This window comes from Cyanistes caeruleus, chromosome 19 (assembly GCF_971803275.1).
Source record: "Cyanistes caeruleus chromosome 19, bCyaCae1.hap1.1, whole genome shotgun sequence".
Classification (NCBI taxonomy): Eukaryota; Metazoa; Chordata; class Aves; order Passeriformes; family Paridae; genus Cyanistes; species Cyanistes caeruleus.
Genome location: NC_141719.1, coordinates 6673009 through 6696428, shown reverse-complemented (window position 1 = coordinate 6696428; position 23420 = coordinate 6673009). Strand labels below are relative to the sequence as shown.

The 23420-nt window shown below is 39.7% G+C and overlaps 1 long non-coding RNA gene across 1 annotated transcript; it reads right to left on the bottom strand.

Moving 5' to 3' along the window:
* Positions 1–16976: 16976 nt before the first annotated feature.
* Positions 16977–21326, bottom strand: LOC147649813 (uncharacterized). Its single transcript, XR_015277974.1, has 2 exons — positions 19648–21326; positions 16977–18714 (listed from the first exon to the last, which is right to left on the bottom strand). It is a non-coding gene; the product is annotated as an uncharacterized LOC147649813 (long non-coding RNA).
* Between the last annotated feature and the right edge of the window lie 2094 nt (positions 21327–23420).

Below are 23420 nucleotides of genomic sequence, written 5' to 3'. Positions count from 1 at the left end.
GCATAAGGAGATATCAAAAGGAATAATTTATTTCTTTTCCTACAGAGAAGGATTTCAGCTTTAAGCTTTGCTTTGAGATGTGTTTTCCAGTGCTACAGTGCATGTGCAGCAGATAGAACCAGAATATCTCATAAACACATATAATCCCTCATTTTGAAAGTGTTGTGCAACCATTGTGGAGCTGCTCAACAGCTGCTCAGCATCAGAAATTTGAATGAGACATTAAAGGCAACCTAATCTGCTTTATGATTAACCAAACTTTAAACATATGCACATCTTGGGCCTGCCTGAACTCGAGCTACTCCTGAATGGGAGAGTTATCCTGAGTCAGAAATATCCTTTTTGAAAATACAGGCCTGAGAGAAGTTAGAGCTAAAGTTAATACTGAATAGAAGAAATAATAATAATAATAATAATAATAATAATAATAATAATAATAATAATAATAATAATAGTAATAATAATAATAATAATAATAGTAATAGTAATAATAATAGAAATTTATGCAACAAATTCTTTGGGACTTCATGGTGTATGAGTACATTCACCATAACAAGGTGCATCAGAATGTAATCTTTGTCTAATAGTGGTTTTACTGAGAATTGCAGCCATTAAATCTCTTCAGCACAATAAAAGATACTTTATGTCAGCTTGTTGGACAGTTCTAAGACATTACCAAAGCTGCTGGAAAGAGCAAGTGACAGATATTGATTGCTGAATGTGCATCCTGCACAAAATGCTGAAACCTTCCTGAGGAGAGGGAAGACTTTGGAGATGTGATGCTGCAGGAACTGGGGGGTTTCTGGTGCTGTCACAGTATAAAGGGGATGAGAGGGATGAGGGAACCTTTGGAAAAGGTTTTGATTACAAATTTCTAATTCATTGACATATTAAATTATCAAAACAAGCCCATTTTCCAGTATTTTCTAGTATTTTCTCATTATTTCAGAGACATTTTTTTTTTTAAACAGTGGAAATTGACCTCAAAATATTTTTAAATGGGCAGTGGGTTGCAGCACCCATCTCCCCAGAGATTATAGAAGCTGGGAAGATATTACTAATATATCATATACTTCCCATTCTGATATAGAAACAAGACATACAGAGGCTGCAAAGCTCCTAATTGCCCACTGATAGAATCTATGATCTTTTTATTGCACAGTTTTATTCTTGGCAGTATTTTCTGTCCCTCAGGAGATAGTCCAATATCAACTACACTACACCACATAAATCCCCATTAAAATTAAGGACATCCATCCCCATGTGAATTGTTTTCCATCTAAACTGTACTTGCACTGCAGAGAAATAGGACTCATCCTGTGTCTGAAGAGCACGAGTGGGTCTCAGGAGACTCAGGATTTAGTGTTGTGTCAGACTGTACAGAACATTATAAGGAAAATCATTTAAAGTTTCTGTTCCTGCACAAATGGTATAAATAGCATTTGTGTATGGCCCTGATCCTGCAGATGGAAGTAAGGAAGATAAACAAAATACTTTCCTATCATGTTCAATTCCCTCCTGCTGTGCTTCTTTTCTATCTCAGGTATCTGAAGCTTGCAGGGTTTTTTTAGCTCTGGGCACTGGCATCTGCAGAGTTAATTTTAAAGCTTAAAAAAGTAAAATCACCTCCAGGCAAGCCCCTTATGAACAGTAAGCAGTGCCATTCATTTCTAATCCCTGCTTCTCTACACCCACAGGAAATAACCATGAGAAATATGGGAACTATGAATCATTTATGGTGTTTCCCTTGCATGAAAAATTGCTTTCCTTACCTATATGATCAGGGTGTCCATTCCAGTTTTTTCAATGCCTTTCAGACAGCAACACAGCTCAAAAGAGAGGCAATTTTCTACCCTTACCCTCACAGGGGCAGATGCTGGGGTGGTTTTACCTCAAGTTCAGCTCTTGCCCTGCTGTTATTGGCAACCCTGCCATTTTTGAGGCAGAGACCTCCAGCCCATCAGCCCGAGGAAGCATCACCTCAGGACAGAGAGTTCCTGATAAAATGCTACAGAATGAGGCAGCTGCTTGGACAATAATGAATGGAAGATTGTGCAGAAAGTTATAAAGTCATTTTTATATGATTCTGGAAACATGTTTATGTTAATTTCATTTCCATTCAGTTTGGTGCTGTGAGTGTCTGCATCTGTTAACTGATAACTGGTTTTCCAATTACGGTGTTCATGGCAATAATCACTTTAAAACTAACACAGTCATTCTCCTGTTGCTGCAAAAGGAGAGTGTGGAAAGCACTCTGAGGGGGCTGGGAAGCTGTGGTGGGGGCAGAGACAGGACATGGGACATTCCTGCTCCCTTCCACTCCTTCACACAGAGCCACCCTGCTCTGCAGGAGCTCTGCAAGCTCCCAGGGAGCCTCAAAAATACAAAAGGAGTGTTGGAAGGTAAGAAAAACTTGCTGCCCCACTAAACCTCCTTAGGATTGCTGGCTGTCATTAAAACACAAAAATCAACCACCTTTTTTTCCCCCTGACACAGCCTGTAGGTAAAGCAAGGTAAAATGCCCAACAGAAGGAAGCTACAACCCCTCACTGAAGATTTTGCTTTTGTGAAATCTGCAGTGAAGTTTCAATAGTGTGTTCCTCTTAAACCTGGTGCTGCAAAATCATCCTGGAGAATAAGAAAAATTACACAAGAGTCTTCTTAATTCTGCGAGAAATATCTCATGGTTAGACCCACCCATCTAATTTTAACAGAAAAACCTGGGTGTATCCAGAACTATTGACACATCCCAGCACTGGAATTCTTTAATGCCACTGCTTCCTTTAGTCACCAGCTCCATAATCCACTAAACTGTGGAGCTGAAAGTTTCCAAAGTTTCCAGGCTCATATTGTCAGGTCTCAAAACTCTTGCACAGTTTTGATACACAGATGACAATCTTAGGTTAACTTATATCCAGGGCTCTCAATATTTATCCTTTTTTTTTAGGTAACTCCCAATCCAAGATAGAACTATCAGGATATTCCATCCAGAACCACAGTAACTGAAACATGCTGATGGTGTCTCACCTTTTCTATTCTCCCTTGAAGCAGACAGACTGGATAGATCATAGGCATTATTTTTGTTGCAGAGAATTATTGAAACACATAGAACTGAGTCCTCACAGAGCAGAAATCTGATGCTGAAGTACCCAGTTAACTGTGGGCACTTTGCATCCACTGCAGTTGAGCTTCCCAAGTGGTTGGGACTGCTCTGCTCCCTCCCTTTGGTACCTCCAGCAGATTGAATGGAAAGACACCAGGAGCTCTGAATCCAGCCTTCATTCAAAGCTGTCAGATCTTACACTGACTCAAGTCTGTCCACTATTTCCAGACATTATTCATCTCAGGTTTGTGATATTTTGGGGTTCCTTGACTGAAATCCCTAGTTTTTAGCCACCACAGAAACTTCCTTGAGCCAAGTAAAATATTAAGATCTCCATTTGGTTTCAGACTTAGAGTCCCTGGAGTTTTTTCATAAGAAGAGAATCAAACCTTGCTGTTTGTTGTGGCAGTAAAAGTCACCCTCAGAGGGGCAGCACATTAGTACTGGGATAACCAAGGTAATCAATTTACTACAGTGCTTATTTTTAATATTTTTTACCACAGCCAAGATTGCTAAAAGGCTTCACATTTTTGCTGGTGAGTTATTGGTAATATTCTGGCCTCAGCATCATGCAGAAACTGCATTTCCCCAAAACTGCTAAGCCTGAATAATATTTCAGAGCCACTCAGAACAACTGCTAAGAAAGAACAATGTAAAAAGGATAAATAAAGGCAACATCAATAAATCTATGCCTGAGAAGGGGAATATATTTACTTGGAAACCAAGATTTTCAAAGGCAATCAGAGGAATTACATTCTATCACCTAAGTTACAATGGGAATGTGAGCTCCACAGTGGCCACCAAAGACCAGCCACAATTTTGCTGTTAACCCCCTCCAGCTGGTGCCAAAACACGATGCCACCCATCAGTACTTTAAAACATCCTTTTCCAGTGTGTGGTGACTCACATATCTTTGCTAGCATTGGTGGACTGATTATCCTCCTCCAGAATTTTCATTTTCTGACTCATTTAATGAAATGTGGGCTTTATTCTAATATCTACAGCAATCCTGCACTTAACTTCCAGCTACCTGCTTTATTTTGTATTTATAAATAGAAATTGCACGTACAATTTATGTTGTATTTGCAGGTCTCAAAGCAATTTGCAAAGGACATTTTCCCCATTTACTTCAAAAAGAGAAAGAATGAACCATCCCATTTACTCATTTGCTAAAATGCCCAATTTTTAGCCCATCATAATGGTGTGATGTTCACTCTTTCATCAGCTCCCATTGTTATCCTAACAATGCTAAAGATCCTGGCAATAAACCCAGCAGTAGCAGCAGCCATTCCACATGTCAAAGCAGCAGGGAAAAGGACTCCAACCTGCAGCCCAAAAAGGCTGCAAAATAACAGGTTTCTCATGCAGAGAAGCTCTAGAGCCACTTCAAACCCAAGCAATAAACTGTGCCAGGAGATTACCAGCTCTGAAGTTTATCTAGTGCTTTACATCATCATCCTTTATAGCAGAATGCATTCATATCATGCTCAGATAAGCATAGCAATAGGTGGAAAGATGTAATAGCATCTCTGGATCCTAAATAATACATAGGAGATTCATATGGGGGGAGCTGGTTTCTACTGTTGTGGATCTGTTACATATCAGAAAAGCTAAAAATAATCCTCTTCCATCAGCCTTAAAGGAAAAATAAACCAGACTAAAATACAGCACTTTCACATTCAATATCCAGGCATCAGTAAGTTTGGAGCCTTTCAGAGTAAAGTGAGTTTAATTTCATCATCATTTGACTAAATCTTGCCCTAGATAAGCTTTGCTTAATTACAGACAGCCTGGAAGAGACATGAGATCATAAATCTGGGGGTGTTGGGTAGCTGGGCTAGTTAAAAATCCAGCTAAAAATCTGCCTCCTGTGAGTTTCAGCATGGATACACTGTAGAAACAACAGTTAAAAAGCACAACTTCATTAATTACCTGCAATCCTTACTAGCTTGACTTCTCCAATATATTTACTGCACCACACTTTGAGCATTTTAAAGTGCTTTATTATAAATTTCTCAAAAATCCAGCTCACAGTGCCTCCCTGTTTCTCTTGTCAACTATTTCCTAGTGGCTCTAGAAGTAAGGTACAAACAGTAAAGAGGGATTTCATCCTTAGAGAGAGCCACAGCCTGGAGGAACCCGGAGAATCCTTCAACACCTCTCACTGGAAAATCATCAGGAACACTGTGAAAACCAGATACCTCTGTACCAGATACATCACAGAACATTAGCAGTATTTTCTATAACTGAATCAGATTAAAGTTAAAACATCTTTAATTAAATGGCAATGGATTTCAAATGAAGATGAAGTTCACAGGTTTTCTTGAAGCCTATCTCCATTCATGCCAGCTGAGAACTCCATGTACTCAACAGTCCAACAACAAAAAGCACAGACAGAACACAGATCATCAAATTAAGACCCATCTGATCCTAAATCTTTCTTGACAATCCAATCTATATGTCTTGTGCTTTGTATATTTTTAAAAGACAGTATGACAGGGAGAAAGACACACAAAATATTCTCCTCAGATGGTTTAGAAAAATTGTAAATGGAACTGCAGAATGAGGCTTTTAGGTCTGGGCTACTCTGCTAAATCAGGCTACTGCCAGTCCCACATAATGTAAATCACATGGTGCAGTTCTGATGTGACAAATGCACTGACCCTGTCTGAGAGCTGTTTTACATCATTTAAAATACACACCAAGCCAGGCTTATGGGAAAATGCTCTTAACCTGAGATAAACTTCTCCATTGACTCTCCAAGCCAAGTTCTGCTGCAAAATGCAAATCCTGAAACTTTCTTCCAGATTGTTTTTTAATTAACACCTTGCTCAGAGCTAATTCACAGCCTTTGAAACAAGCCAGGAACACTTTGATCTCTCTCCTTCCACACCAGTTTTGGATGATGAGGAAAGCTTCCTCTGCTGTTCCTGTTTAAATTCTTGTGGGACATGTTAACCAATAGCCTGGTTAGAGCATTCCCTGTCTCTCTGGGGGTGACAGAGCATCTCATCTTCCAAGTACAGGTATGATGTGTCCCATATAACACCTGCTCTGTTATATACACATGTGCCTGTGCTGTTCAAGAGAGCTGTGTTCTGTGTCATTCAGACATCCCTGCTAACAGGACTTGGAATGTTTATTCACATATTTATTATTACATTCCAGGCGTTTTCCAGTGCTGCCATTAGTTGCTCTTACTGATAAAAAGCCAGCATGGCAATCCAACTGAAAGCCTTCAGGTTTACAGACCCTCTCTTCCCAAAATGGACACAGGAATCAGAGCATTAGAATCAGCTCTGCACAAACCTCTCAGAACAGACTCCTGAAAGCCCAGGAATTGCTTTGTAGGGCCTGGCATGCAACATGGCATAAAAGCAAAGATTCTGTGTTCCCATTAGTACTCAACATATTGTGGTAACAGGACAGAAGATGTCCTGGGGTGAGCATGAACCTCCTGCACAGCTGCACAGCTTCCTGCAGTCACTGCTTTGTGTTGCCACCTGGCAACTCCTGGAATTCACCTCATCATTGGATGAGGTCCAGCCTCATCCAACCTGGGGTTGGGTCCTTCCCAAGTTACACAAAGGCTACAAGTGCTGTTTGTGTGGGGGAGTTGGGCGATCGGGGCCAGGGGTGGGTTGGCCCTGGCTGACAATGAAATAGGCAACAATCTAAGACTTGGGGGGGACAGGATGCTGGGAAGGGAAACATCTGGTCAGGTTATGGAGACTAGGACAGGATTATGGGAATGGTTATGTTAATGTAGTTGATCCCTATGAGGTAATGTTTCAAGTTCTTGTTAATGATTGATTGGTAGCATTACACATGTATGATAGTGTAGTTGCTGCTGGTTCATGGTTCTGTTACAAAGATTCTATACTGTTACATTTCCCCCATTTCGAGGTCTTTGAGGATCACCCCATACTGCCTATGGCTTTTACCCCATTTGTTATTTTTTGCTCTGTCATTAAAGACTTTATTTTCTGGGTAACCCTCATCAAACCTGTCCCTTTTATTTCTCTTGCCACAACCCCCAGCTGGTCCAGTCCCAGACTCACACAGACACTGGCACGACATTTGTGCCTTTAGGAATTAAACTAAATACATTATCCTTTTTTCATTTAAGATGGTGATCTCTACATGTACATCTCCCCAAAGGGAGAGATTCTGCTACTGCAGAATCCCCTGACTTCCTGCACAAAATGCCTCTGGGGTTTGTATCTCTCATGCAAGGCAGGAGCCATAAGGGCAACAGAAACTTGATTCTGTAGCACATTTTAATTTCCATCACATTATATATATGTGTTATCCTGATATAATTTGTTGCATTATGGCTCTTCAGAGAAGAGACTAAAAATGACAATTCCACCTCACATGCCCAATCTGTTCTGTTCCCACTTTTTTTTACAAATTTCTCGAAGAGCTGCATTTGTCTTTCTCACTTACCTAAACACCTCTTCCTGGATTGCTGGATGCAAGACAGAGAGTGTGGTTAGCTTTAACCAAATGCCCTCTTCTTGCAAACTATTCCTATGGAGAACATATCCTACACAAATTCTTCCATGTGCTGACCCCAACCAATACCTCCAATGTAACTGCACCAACTCAGAGCTTTACAGTGTGCTCAAAACAGCACTTTTATCCAGCAGTTGGTCTTCACACTTTTATTCTTTGGAGTGCCATCCACTTGACATTTTGTATGAATAATGACAATAAAAATATCTTTCAAATAAATCAAAACAATAAGATTCTTCTTTCTGTTGATGGTTTTTGGTTTTGTTGTTGTTATTATTATGGATAAGTTAAATTGGAAGTACAGTTAAGTAGCCTAAAATCTTGATTCTGTTCCTTGAGACACCAGATATCAGAACAGCTGGCATTTTCTGCTGGTTACACACAGGGTAATCCACAGAGAGAAAAACAGGAATAAAGAGATGGAAAACTGAAGGGAGTGTTTCACCACTGCTGCTGTTGCTTGAATGTTAATCAATAAAGCAATAAATAAACTGCCAAATTAGGCATATTTTAGCTGTGGATTTTGGTCATAATTCTCCAGAGCACCTTTATGCAGAGAAAGAAGTTGATTTTTATTGAATTTAAATTAAAATTTAAGCCTTAAAGAAGCAAAATACAGATCTTCAGTTAGCACTGAAGGAATGCTTTCTTTCCACCTCAAGAGCAGAATAAAAATGTCTTTCTGCTGCAGCATTCAGGAATCTAACCTTCTCTAGGAGCTTACAGACAACATTTCTTTTCAATCTTCATTTTTCCTGTGAATGAGTTTGAACAAGTTCTATGTAGAAAAAGCAGAGAAGCAACAGCTAGGATTTATATACTTCAAAAAGAACTGAACTAGACCTCTAAATCTAGAGAATATGATATGTTCAGAGCCTGAAGATGTGAGCTATTCATGTCTTCCACCCTTCCAGGAATACAAGTCTTGTTAGACAAAACCCTGGCTGACCTGGAAGTCCTGCTTGGAGTAGGAGGTTTGATAAGAAACCTCCAGAGGCCTCTTACAACCACCATTTCTCTGATTCTGGACTTCAAAGGATAAGAAAAACAAAAAAAATACTTTCCTTTCATCATTCTGTTTTCTTATTTTATTTCATTAATATAGCATTAAAAACAAACAAACAAGAAAGAAAGAAAAAAGTGTATATTTTTCAAGAAGGGATATTTGTGAAAGCAATCAATTGACAAATAAAGGACAGTCTGAAGACTCATCCTAGTAGAAAATTAACAATAATTAAAAAATAAAAAGTGTGAAACCTATTCTAATAAAAACCAAAAAAAACCCCAAAATGAGAAAAGCATTTATGTTGCTATAACAGATAAGCTAAACATTACATAATGGAAGGAAAAGGATAGTCTGTGCCATATGAGAGCCCAGACTCTTGAAATACAGCTCTGCATTGGAGCAGAAAACTAACTGGGATAATCCAAAAGCCAATTAATTACTTGGAATTAAAAGTAAAGAAAAAATATTTAGGAATTATAGCAATATGCTGCTTCAGTTGTTTCATCCTGTCTTGATTCATTAACACGTATCTGCTATTTTTGGAGATTGTTAAACAGGGAGGCCCATTGACCATTCTGTAAGATGATCTAAAAATTCTTCCATGATTATCCAACATGAATTATTTTTAACCTAAAATATTTAGCCTTACTGCAGAGTGCAGACCTCTCCAAATGTTTCCATCTTCCTTCTGAAACACGCTCTCCAGATGGGTGGGGGCTCTCCAAGCTGTGTCTCCCCAGTTCTGTCTTTGCAGGAACAGCTTTGTAAGAGAAGTCACAGACATTACACTGCATATTTTAGTGTATTAGTTTTCCCAAAGGAACCCTGGAGGGACCAGCCTGCTTTATTAAACTTCAGAAGAGTTACAGAGACAGATCACAATTAATTCCAAAATATGTTTTCTGAATTGCCATCTTCCCCAAGGCACGGAATCTCGCATGGCAAAGCAGACTGAATTCACCTTTTCAGTGCAAAGTGGATATCTCACAGTCTTAAAAAAGTGACATTTTTCATTGATAACAGCTCCTGAAGGTGTAATTTATTTCTTGTTGTTGATTGTGTTTATGAGCTGTTCAAAAATATTCTTAACTCCCCTGTGCAAGCCCAAACTCCACTTTCTGTGAATGGGCACATCTCGCAGGGACCATCTGCACCACCCCCCATGGGTGGAGAAGGGGAGCTCAGCACATCTCAGACTCCCAGGATGGGACCACCAACATCTTTTTTTGATACTTAGCAGAACCACTGCCCTTCCCAGCACAGTTTGTGGCTGAAGACCAATCTAGGCTGCTGCCACACGTGGATATGCTACAAGTCAGCTGCCTCCTATGGAAGCCATGCTCAGTGGGACACTGATGACACTGCTCCAACCAGAGACAAACCAGGAATAGCTAAAGTGTGAAACCTTAAATTGCTTTCCCCTCTAAATAAGAGCAATGTTTCCCCTCAGTGATAACTCTGGTTAAGAAGCAGCACACACAGAGAAAGTGTAGAGTGAACACACCATTACTTTTTACTAATTTGAGAAGCCTAGATTTAGAATTTTAGAAAGATTTAATTACGTAAGGCACTGAACCAAGGCATGATTCCTTCAAAGGTCTTGAGTGATTCCTTTAAACAGTGAGATAATCAAATGTATCAGTTATCTCTAGAGCCAAAAATCTCCATTTGAAAACTATCCCTATTCATCCACAACAGTTTGGTCTCTAAGCATTTTGACGCATCACAAGAAAGACTTTTTAAGATGACAATCAGTGGTGTCATAAAATAAATAAACTGGATTGTCAAAATAACTTGAAGGTACTTGGACACCCAAGTCTCTTTGGAACACAGGTTCTGAGTATTAAGGCTTCAATCTTAAGTTTTTTAAAGTGATAAAGCGCTGAAAAAATTGCATTACTTTTTATTCATACCAAATAAAACAAATCCAAAATACCTGAAACATTAAGGTTGGAAAAGACCTCCAGGATCAATGAGTCCAACCTGTGCCCAATCCCCACCTTGTCACCTCCCCAGAGCACTGAGTGCCTCATTCAGGCCTTCCTTGGACACCGCCTGGGATGGGGACTCCAGACCTCCCTGGGCAGCCCCACTCAAAGCCTGACCACCTTTCCCAAGGGGAAATTCCTGCTCATGTCCCCCCTGAGCCTCCCCTGGCCCAGCCTGAGGCCGTTCCCTCTCCTCCTGTCCCTGTTCCCTGGCAGCAGAGCCTGACCCCCCCGGCTGTCCCCTCCTGGCAGGGATTGTGCAGAGCCAGAAATTCCCCCTGAGCTCCTTTTCTCCAGGCTGAGCCCCTTTCCAGCCCCCTCAACCCCTCCTCACAGGACTCATTCTCCAGACTCTTCCTCAGCTTCACTGCCCTTCTCCTATCATTCCAACCTCCTGCTCTGAAACAACTGAACAATAAAATATAAACTAAAATTGATAACAGCAGCAGTTTCTCACCATTATATCCCAAAAAAAATACTTTGTTTGCCATGAAAACTCTTCCCAGTAAAAGAGGAGGCCCAAGATAAATGGAAATAAGCACTAAGGGGTTAAACAATATCAAAGATTGTTTTCACATTCAAATATTCATGGTTTTCTATGTTCTTGAAGTTTTATAAATAGCATAAAAGCTAGCTGGCATAGCAAGAGACCTAATTATAAACAAGTCATAATTAAGCACCATCTCTAAATTATATAACATAATATCAATATAAGCGTATTCATTACATAAATGGTTATTTTATTGCTCATTTAAAATACATAATGGAAATGCAGATAGTAGGTGGACAGCATGCTAAATAAGGGCACAAATGAAGGAAACATCTTGGCAGAAACAGGAGCTGTAGGTGTGAAAGAACAAGTGCAACACTTGGTTGCCTCTTCCATCACAGACAAGAATACTCCCTTGTGAGCTGGTCTCAGGCATCAAATCCCATTCTGAAGGTCTCAGGCAGAGTCATTCACCACATTTGCTTTGGCTTTCAGGCTTTGGCTCTCTCTCTCTCGGGCATGGGAAGGATGAAGAAGACACAAAGGCACCAGAATTCTTGATATTTTCTCTACCAGAATCAGTTCAAATTAAACCCTGTATGCAAAGCTGACCAGAAACTTGGGGTTGATCAAAATACCTGAAGAGATAAAAAATTTTCAGCTACTTGAGCTCCTAAGGAGGCAGCCAGAGACTGCAGAACTCATGTGTTCTGTGGGCCAGGCCAGGGAGTTCTTCACTTCCACATCCCTGCTACTCAAGCAAATTTCTGAAATCTCTGAGACAAAATAATAATAATTCACCACCCCAGACCAGATCTGGCTCACCTAGATTCACTGCAGGTGAGCTGTATTTGTAGTTATGATCACAAAACTTCCCAGTGTGACCATTGCTGGGAGTCTGTGGCTGCCACACTCCCATCACCAGAGGCAGCAGCCAAGGAACACCATCAGTCCAGATAAACATCTATTGAAAGCAGCAACTGATGCCTTAGGATTTTAGCTTTTGTACTTTTAATGTATTTGTAATCCTGTAATTCTTTAGTGTGTAACTCTAATCTCCAGTAGTGCTAGCTGCTGTCTTCACAGTTTGGTGAGACACAACAATTCCTGTGTAGGCCTGGGAATCAAGGACACCTCACTGCCTCAGGCCCCAGGAAATGTAAAGAAAAACGAGTTGGGGTGGGGGGAGCAAACCTGGGTTAAATGACATTACCTGAAGCTGTAATTGGAAGATTAACACCCAATATACAACCAATTTATAACCAAATTTATAAAAGTATGAAAACCCGTGACCCATCCTCCATTTTTGGGTGTAGCCCCTGGGGGGCTGCCCAAAATGTACCTGAAGGCCCTTCAATAAATACAACTACTTATTATTCTCTTAATTTTGTCTGGCCTCTGCTTTTAGGCAAGCAGAAAAGGCATCATAACCACTCCATCAGACACCTGCAGCTTGCTCACACCCAATTTTGACAACATTTATTTATTTGGCCAGAATGTGAAGCAACATGACTTGGCATTTTCCAAATAAGCCTCTCCTCCCTCTCAGTATTTAATGTCTGTTTTATTTTACAACCTCCTGGTTTCAGCTACTGAAATTGTCAGCTTGTAGGCACTTAATAACATTTAGCTCTTCAGATTTTATGTAAGGAAAACATTACTCAGTGCTTTAAAAAAAAGTTCCTCATTTTGGGCTTCTTTGAGAAATTTGATGTGCAAAAATTAGCAGCTGTCAGCATGCAAACCAAATATTTAAATATCCTTTAAAAATAAATATTCTACCAAACATTTACTCAAATTTATTCTGACTTCTACAAAAAGCTTCAAGGCAAATTCAAGACTCACTCCCTACAGCTTCGCTCCAAGCTGCTTTTTTTTCCCCAAGAAGCTCAACACAACCTTTGCAAGCCTTTACCTGAGACATCTCCTGTCTAAAATTCTTAATTCTAAGAACGATGCTGCTGATTTTTAAGCAGGATTCGTAAGTCATAATTAATATCCCTACAGCACTGGTGTATCTAGCTATCCCACACAGCTCATAATTTATAGTTTGTTGGTTTTCCAGCACATTTGATTTTGTAGTAAAAGAAAAAATCCCTTACCCTACAGAATGATTTGGGCTGAAAGGGACCTTAAAGACCATCTTGACGTCTTTCAGCTTGCCAAAATCATGCCCATTACCTCCACACCTCCTTCCATACCAAGCAGATCTTCAAAATCAGACTCAGCAAGGAATATCTTGGTTTGCAGATACCAGACTTGGCTGAAGCAAAAGTTGGGGAATCTCCTGTCCATTTGGCTGCCTTACAGCAGGTTTGGCAAATATCTTTATTATATTTACTAGCATTTAAATAAAATCCCAGAAACTGCATAGCTCCCTGGTCTTCACAATACAAACCTAACAAGAACACCACAACTCCCAGGCATATCAGCAACCAAAAAATCTTTCAGACTAAAATGAGTGTTTCAGCATCAATTCTCCACAGAATCCCAAGGTCTACATTATTTAAGCCATGCTGGAAAAATAGACCGGAGTTAAGCCAGCTGGATATTAACTATTCTTATTTACTTTATTGAGTAAGATGTACTCAAAAAGGCCTATGGACTTTTTTTTTTTTCTGCTTTCTAGACAGGAATGAGGTTATTCCCTGCAGGTATCGCATTTGTAGACTGGAAACCTTGATATTTCATTGTTTTGAATGACAATTCTCCTTAAGTAGCATTTTATCCTGAAATATTTCAGACTTTGAATTTTACAAAAAATCTGACTCAATTTTGTCATCCTTGATGATAATTTCTTGGGTGTTTTTTTAATGACTACCAGTTTCTGCTCCAAGTCAGAACAGAAACAAGTTAAAAGCCATCTTTTATCTTGTCCCCTTCTATCCAGGAGCAAGGAACTCCAATGCTCTCAAATGCTACAGAGACAGTGTAGAACATACAGCCAGTTTATTTTCTGGAGCCTTTACTCTGAGATTCACAAAAAAATTTCTCAAATAAACTCAGCTGGGCTTTAGCCTGTCCAGCCATGGAGCAGAGTAGAAGCCTGGTTCTGGAAATCTCGTACCTGAAGCATGACATCCATTAGGTGTGTGACTGCATAAAGATGGCAATTACTCTTTTGTTGAAAGATATTTAATTTTGCTGTCTTGAGGTGTACAAAATTTGATTTGTATTCAGAAAAATTTGAGCTATCTTTTCCAATCTGGATTTTATTCATTAAATGAATGACATTATGCAGTGTCCTTTCCAAGCATGAACTGTTATTTAAGTGCTGTGATTTGCTCAAAGAATATTCAATAAATATTTTATTATGGTTTCTGGACTCTAATTAGCTGCTCACAGCAGGCTGAATCTCTGTGACTACATTTGTCCAATGGTCAAAATCCCATTATAGGTGGTCATTTATACACAGGAATGTAAATTGTGTTTTCATTGTAGCCCCTCCACCACAAAATTAAAAAATAGCTCATTCATTAGCAACTACTAAGTGCTGATACACAGGTTTTTTGTGAGTGTTTGTGCTGCAGAAGTCTGGCCAGAAGGATTAAAGGTATTGACTGAAAGGAGGGAGGGAAAACTGCAGCAACTTAGATCATGTATTATAGATCTCCTGAGAAATCCCAGTGGTAGCCAAGCATGGGAGGTGAAATTTCCTTCTCAGATCCTCATGGAAACAGCTGAGTTGGGCATTCAGAGCATGGAGATGGAGCAGATTCCCCCAAAGTCAGGCTGACATCAAGGTACAGTGACTGAGTATCACCACTCAGTGCAATCCCAGGGGGGAGAATTTGCACTGAATTTCAAACACTTTAATCCACATGTGTGAATTTAAAGGGAAGGTTGTGAAAAAAGCAAGAGTAATATTAGATTCTAGAATTTTAAGGATAGCAATAAGCCATTGTGTGAGGGTCTGGAGGTGACATTTCAGCTAAAGAAAGAAAATTCAGCCCCTGGTTATTAAGTTTAAAGTACCAATTTCAAGACTGTGGAGTCAGGACATTTTATGCCTCAATAAAAACAGCTGTCCTGCAAGTACAAACTGCATTATGTTGTCTTTAACCTCCATCATCCAAAGTCATATTAACATACTAAAGTTAGCTGCAAATAGTGAGAGAAAAATACTTAGAAGTACTAGAAGTGGGATTTTTAGCAGTGAAAATAAAAACATCTCCACAACCATACAGTACCCATGAAACTTACTGTGTCTAATCCTTTTTTTTTTTTACACCATTTGCCATAATTTAAGTGTCAACTGGGAACTCCTCCAAACTCACTCAGAAAGATGTTTCTTGGTTTACTGGGTGAATTCCAAACTGACAGTGTTTCAGGGAAGAGGAAAAATCTGAAAATTCAACAGCCACAGATCAAAAAGGCAAAATATTTACCCCACTAGAGATGCCTGGAGGTTAAACTGATTACTTAAAGCAGTGTGATCTGATATTTTGGTTCTAGATTTGTCCAAAAGGTTCAGGTTTATTTTCCTTTCCCTGGGAAACTCTGGCAGAACAGTCTTGTGGCACTCTTCTTTCCAGTTTTTTACTTAATATGCTCCATAATTACTTGGTTTTTTTTTTAAGAGCCAAACTAGAGACTCTAAATCCCAGTGCCAGGTTTTCCAGCAAAACACAGTTAATTTCTACTATTATAATTTCTCTACTTTTCACTCAGGATTCTTTTCTCCCTGCATTTCACACCAGGGACTTTGCTGTGACTGTCAGCTAGAAAATTATCAATTAAATGAGGGAACTCTTCCCTTCTCTACAGCTTCTCTCATTAGTGAGAAGGCAGAAAACAAAAGAAACTTAAATTTTTTATCTGCATATCCTCCATATAGCCAAGATTCAATTATAAGAAAACACATATCACTCATGTCATGCACCCCTCAGAGAAATGACATTATTTACAGAGCTTGGGAAATGCCTCCATTGTTCCTAATTTTAAAGGAGGATGCAAAAACATTATTAAACACAGTAATTTAAGTGGAAAAACTTGTCATTTCCAGGCAGAGTCCACTCATATCCCTCTTTCCTGGCACCTCTCCACGGGACAGGTGGGGATAGGATACTGCATGTGACAACACCTTTTCTCTGGAGCTGCTGAGGCATCACTTTGTCCCCCAGAACTCAGATCTGCTTTGCCACAGGACTGGTGAAAAATGATGGAAAGGAGAAGGGAAGGAGTTTCACCAGGGACTCTTACAGTCCTGGAAGAATTTATACATTCCAAAATTATATTTGGAAATATAAATTATTATTTTTACTTTCAGCCCTTAAACTCTACCCATGACAGTGCTTAAGGAGACCCACAGGGAAGGAAGACCACTAAAAACAGAGAGCAGCTGCCTTCCTGCCCTCATTAAAGGGAGGATGCTTTCCAAGAGGAAGGGAAGAAGAAGGAGAAAAGCTTGATAAAGGAAGGAATAGGAGACAAAGGCAATTCCACATCAAACTGGGAGAAGAGAACAGTGAGGAACCACTCCAGACTGGGAATTTCAAGGATCCAACTATCACATGCAAACAGCCCAGGCTGTAACAATGCTGTGATGGCCTGTAAGTTGTAGGTTCAGAGGAGAAACTGAGCCCTAAATTAATAAAACTCCAAAATACCTTATCAAGAAAAAACACTTCAATAATGTTTAACTTTCATATATCAGCAGATACTCCTGGGTAAACAGCTGTGGTGAGGGGAACCACAGTGGAGATAAGAGATTCTGTGTATCCTTTGGCAAACTCAACCTTTTAGGTTCTCAGAACTTTAAAGAAGTCCATTTAACTCTCTTTAGGTAGGAGCTGACCCCAGCCCCAGTGGTTCTCAGTAAAGCTGTAGAACTAGTCACCCCTTGAGGCTAACAAAACACAACAGGTGAACTTCAACGATTCATCCAATTTAATTGATCTGGTACCACCATAATTAATAAGGCAATAGATGCATCAACAAAAAGGTAATCAACATGAAATACCAAGAATAAATATTATAAAGACAAATTCCAAGAGGTGCCATGTTTTAGAAGACTAAACCTGTATTCATTTTGCATTACTAAAAATTCGCTCAGGATCCATTAAGTGAGTATATACACTTCCTTCCAATCTCACCAAGTACTCCATTATTCTAGGATTTATTCCAGAAATCTGCTAGTTTAGAATTAAGTAATTCATACTAATTTTTTCTTTTGTTCACTTACAGTTTTCTTTGTCTTAATTTTTTCATGATCCCATTATTATTTTCAGATATGAATTACTAACAATATAGTCTTTATTGCATCACAAATAACACCCATATGCTGAATTAACCTTGGAAGGAGCCTCAGCCCATCAGACAAACAGGACATATGAATGGATACTGTTGTTTCCCATTCATTTAGGTGTCACCTGGTGCCCCTGGCTCTTGGTTACCCCAGAGACAAATTGGCTGGAGAGCCATGGATTTATTTTCCCCCTAACTCATGGATCATGGTTCTCCTTCCAGTCTAATTATGTTCCTATAAACTACAATTACTTTTTCCTGTTTACCAATTAGCCTGGAGGATTTGCTGAATGTATTTTGACACTCAACCACAAGGTACTTGCAGAAAGTGCAAATTATGAGCTAAGAATTCATTTGTAATAGAGTGGAATCTAAATAAAGAATGAAAACTTAGTAATTTATTCATGTGGTAACATCAACTACACAGGCTACATTTCTTGTAAAAATCAATGCAGTCTTATTTCCTGGCAGTGACATGTGGATTAAAAAACAAACCCAAACATACAGAGTATATTTACAAATCATCTCTCTTTAAAAATTCTTTTTAATGCAAACAACTGGTATTATCTTGTCTAAATTGTTTTGTGTGATACTCCTTGTCCCTATTTTGATTAGTGAATATAAATGCTGAGTAGTATTTCCTTTCAGGCTAGTTCCATTGTTGTTATCTATATGTAAAGAACATGAACATAATGAAAAACACTTCCCACAAGCTCCCTTGAGGCAGTGAGATTCTGGGGGCAGTAGGAAGATCCTTCTTGAAACACATTTAAGGAATAATCTCATGATTTTGTAGTGTACAGCAACCAACAGCCAGTGAGTTTGATTAAATATTGAAGCTGAGGCATTTAATCAATCCTGATAACCATTTGTGGGGGCCACATTGAGGCTCAGGCATTTAATCAATCCTGATGGCCATTAATGGCAAGAACTATATACCACAAAGCAATAAAGATTAGGGCTATTATACAAAAACTGTGCCACAGTAAAAGAGAAAAGGGAAAAATATCTCCCACTCTCTCAAAGGATGGGCCCTGTTAAAGTTCTTTGGATTTTCCAAAGAGATAATTGGTGCTTCACTCTGTCTTTGACATCCATGTACTCTGGATGTTGATAATGTGGGGTGGGAACAATCTCCCATTTAAATCTCCAGTTTAGCCATTTTGGAAGTAAAATGAGAGAAAGAGAGAGAGATTAGAGCAACCAACAGAGAGCAGAAAGAGGATGGAAAGTTTTCTCCTTCTCGAGAACTGATGAGGTCCTTGGAGATGCTGTGACCAGCAGAGGTATTCCTGCATCCCTGTCTGACCACTCGCTCAGGAACTGCATTCCCAAGGGGCCTGGCAGAGATTGGCTTCTGACACTGTGTGAGTGGGAAAAAGGATTAAAATTCTGTGTTTCTGCTGCATAGCTTTATACACACATACTCCCCTGCCAAAAATCCCAAACCCAGAGAAAATTGTTCTTCTTTCCCACCCAAATAACTCCTAGAGAGAACAAGATCAACTAGATTTTGGAATTTTAGTCTATTGAGGTTATATATGAGTTTTTATCAAGTGCTTCTTTACAAGTAAGAGCTTTCCAGCTGCTTCTGCAGAGCAAAAGCTGCTATCAGTACGTCTTGCAAAATTTTTGGTGTGTGAAATCAAAAAGCCTTTCAAATTAAATAAACTGATATTCAAATCTGGACACTTTAGGCCTCCAAAATATTTATTTCCTCTTTTTTTAATTATCTATATAGTCAAAAAAATCCTGCCATGTGATGATGGCATCGTTGATAGGTAAGCAACTCTTTCCATAATACTTTAGTCAAGGGTGGATAGGTCTTCAGGAGCAGAATTACTATTGATAAGCAACTAAGAATACTTTTGGGTCACCCAATCTTATTCAGGAAACAGAAGCCAAGTGTTTTCTCAAAGAAAACAGGCCAGGTCATACCATTAAATGAGGTTTAAGAGCTTGCCCTGAGATAATTGTTCATTACAAGAACTCCTGACCTTGTTAAAGGAGCAGTCCTGCTTCTTGTTGGGTTAAATATTTGTTCACCTGCTTTGGCTATTCAATTTGTAGCTTGAGAATGTGCAATGTCTCTGTGTTAGTGTACTTGATTTAATGAGAAATGTACCTCATCAATGCCAGTGCATCTCCCCTTCCCCCTTCCTGGCCCCTCCCTCTGCTGCTGACAGCTTCCATGGAAAAGCATTCCATCAAAATCCAAAACAGTGGCAGCAATGGATTCACAGCCTCCCAGCACCATAATTATCATAATTACAGTGTTTAACCACTGTAATCTTACCTGTTAAACACACAAATATTTGTTTTTCCATGATGGATGTTCTTCACATGTATAATTTCAGTGCTTTATGTGCAACAGGAATGTAATGAAATTGTCAGTATGAGTGAGTTTTACAAGGTACAGTTCCAAGAGCTGTTAATTTAAAGCAATTTTCAATATATTTGCAGTGGTTTAGGTTCACCAATTTGAGTTTCCCGGCCAATGCACCAAGCAATGTAGTGAGCTTAGCACTGGCCAAAATCATCAGTGCACTTTCTCATTTCTTACTGTGAGACATGGACTAGGAGGAGGGCAAAACAGGCTCAAAATCTGAAAGGTATGAAGAAAACTTTATCAACATTTATCAACAAAAATAACCAGAATAAAACCCTCAGAACAGATCTCCTCCTCCTGCCTGACCTCACCTCCCTCCCAACTGACAATGTAGAGACAAAACCTGGGATTTTAAATCAGTTGCCAACTCTACACTAGTCTTTCATCATTTCTTGTAGGGAGAGGAGCTTTCTCTTGCCATGCCATGGAGACTTCTCCAGAAGAAACAGTTCTCATGTGGCTTTTCATTGCCATGAATAGCTGCCCAGGAAAAAAAATCTGCAATCATAAAACTCCTCCCATTTTCACAGCCTTCCCACAGCTGGGTTAATAGGCCATAGGTATTATTTTAAGGATGTTCAAAGGCAAAGATTGTCTTCTTCTATCTCTGAGATCATCTTCATCTCTAGGAACAGAGGTCTTCTTCTCTCCCTGGGAGCAAAGGGTCTTCATCACTCTCATCTCATCTCTGTTCAAGCTTCTCATGGGTCACAGCTCCTTCAACATCTGCTTTGCTTCATGATGGATGCCTCTGCTCATGTCTACAGTTTGAACACTCCATCTCCCCATACCTTCTCATGAATTAAAGGGGATATTTTAATATATCACAGTCCATCTCCATGGCCTTACCAAAAGAACTTTCAGCGCAAAACTAACGTATCTCCTCAATCTCCATCCATCTGGGACTTGACTTGCTCTTTACTGAGCTTGGTGTCTTCATGTTGCCTTTCTATGTGTGGTCACTCTGTCCTTTTCTCTCCCTTGTGACACGATCAAGGTCTCATCTGTGCAGTGAAAGTATTAATATCTTGCCCAGGCCTGCAGATGGTCATGGTGGTTTCTGCTGGGCAGTGGTTGAAGCAGTCACGGTGATGGATTTCAGGTCCCACTGGTGATGGATTTCAGGTCCCACTGGTGATGGATTTCAGGGCCCACTGGTGATGGATTTCATGGCCCACTGGTGATGGATTTCATGGCCCACTGGTGATGGATTTCATGGCCCACTGGTGATGGATTTCAGGGCCCACTGGTGATGGATTTCAGGGCCCACTGGTGATGGATTTCAGGGCCCACTGGGCTCCTCCTTCTGCCCCCGGCAGTCACTGGGGGTGAGGGGGGCACAGCAGAGGGACCTGACCCGGCCCAGAGCCACTCCTGGGGCCCGGTAGACCACAGCTGGGCACGGGCTGATGGTGGGGAAATAGGGCTTGGTGTCAACAAGGTGTTAGCAGCTGTCACCTGGCCCAGCTTTGGCTCCACAGCCTCCCATCCATCCCCTGCTTGGTCCCTGCTGGGGTCCGGCCCGGTCCCACCAGGCCGTGCAGGCCACGGGGCCGGCTGACCCCACCGGGGAGCTCAGTTACCTTTCAAGGTCAGAAGACAGAGAAAGATTTCCTGGTCTTAAATGCATAATTCTGTTTTAGAATGTATAATTCTCAGAGGTGGGCCCAGCTCCTAAATGGTTTAATAGGATGTCAATTCTCAGAGCTAGCCAGCTATTGTTTTTTTCCAGGCACAGAGGAGGCACTTAGCAGCTTCTCTCAAGAAAATAATTCCCGTAGGTGGCTTCTTTCATCCTTACTAAATATCAATTAATGTGAAACCAGCACAGTATTTAAATTTTACAGGCAGTGTTATCAATGGTGTCACTGAACACATTTATATTGCTTTTCTATTACTTGTGTATTTTGTATTCTCCTATGCAAGGCAGGGTGGATTCTGTTAATAAATGAGAAGACACAGGAAAGTGTTCCACCTTCTCAGAGAGTGGGAGTTACTATATCCAGCTCCTCCTTCCCACAGTTCCCTACTGGGGTAGTTCAGTAACCACAATAAATAATGTTAATAATTGGGTCCTCAAATTTAATGTCAGAGGATTTGCACACACTTCTCTTCAATTGTCCCTCTCCCCTGCAAGCAAAACCAGTAGAACAATCATTTAAGAAATATTAAGACCTAGAAGACAGGGAGCTATATATAGTTGTTAAGTTTATTTGCTTTGTATTATTTTTTACTGATACTACTGGGCAAATCCAAAGTATAACTATTAAAAAATATGTAAAGTAATAATTATTAAAAGCAGAACTACAGCTCAGCAATTATACCCTCTTGTATCCACCAGTCACCAAGACCTAAAGAAGTCCTTCAGAATTAATTTAGCTTTTCTCAGAATGCTGCTGACACTGCAGGAGACTTGCCCAGGTCAAGAGGATATTTCGGTGTATAACCACATAAGCCTGCAAAACTACCTGAGGTGTCCTGGGTACCATGGACATTCAAGCCAATTGTGAGGGGAAAAACATTTCTCTTTTTAAGATGCAACAGGATGAAGGCAATCTGGAGGTTTTGTCTTTTCTACAGATCTGATGACAGATCCTTCTCAAATCAGCAATCAAAATTGATATCATTAAATTATTAGAGGACAAAGTTGCCAACCTGAAGGTTGATTTGAGAACTCTGTTTTTAAGATGAATGGTCCAAACAAGCTATTGGGTGTTCTAGAATGGAGTTTGGTGTTCTGAACAATGTAATTTTCCTTCTCAAAGTGAATAAAAATGTCAAGGGCCTCACATTTGAGGGGGAAAAATGGCCACTGTAAAGCATTGAGAAAAGCTCTGTCACACCAGCTACCTTGAAAGGAAATTCATATAGAATACAGCAAAATGGGAATAGATAGAAATATGGGAACCAGCTGAATTTCACGGCAGCAGTACGTTGGTCTGAGGTTATTTAATGAAAAAAGGAAGGTTTGGGAGATGAAGGTGTAATTATTGAAGGCAGTGCAAGAACCTACAGACTTGAAACTGAATGAATAGGACTGCAGGGAAAAAAAGAAGAAAGAAATCAAACCAATTGAGCTATTTCAGGGAACACTCCAACATTTCTTTAGTGGGGCAACAAAGGGACCTTTGAAAGCAGAGTGTTGGGCACATACTTAAACCAGCCTAAGTGGGAATAATAGCAATTAAAATAGAAGTTCATCATTTTAGCAAGAAGATAATACAATACAGCAATAGAATTATTACAGAGAAAATGTCTGTTTCAAACTATTCTAGTGCACAGCCAACAGAAAATGAAATGCTGATGGATGTGTGCCTGCTCTGGCTATGTGGGAAGGATCACCAAGGTCCTGAATGTGTGGGAATTCAGAAAACCCACCAGACATTTAGATGTATCAGCAGTTACATCAACAACTTTACAAATAAGACCTTAAAGGAGAAGAAATAAAGTGAGAAAATAAATATTGTAGCAAAATATTTTCTGTACATTTGTTCTTTCTCAAATAAATTTCATGTTGAGAATAATGAAATATAGCTGGACAAAATGTAAGCATTTATTGAAGGTGAAAGATGTTGTTTCTAGCCTCAGATCAATGTCATTTGATGCAGCCCTAATCATTAATTCACAAGGGAATCCAATTTTTTACTTAATTAACATATTGGACTTATAATAGATTTGAT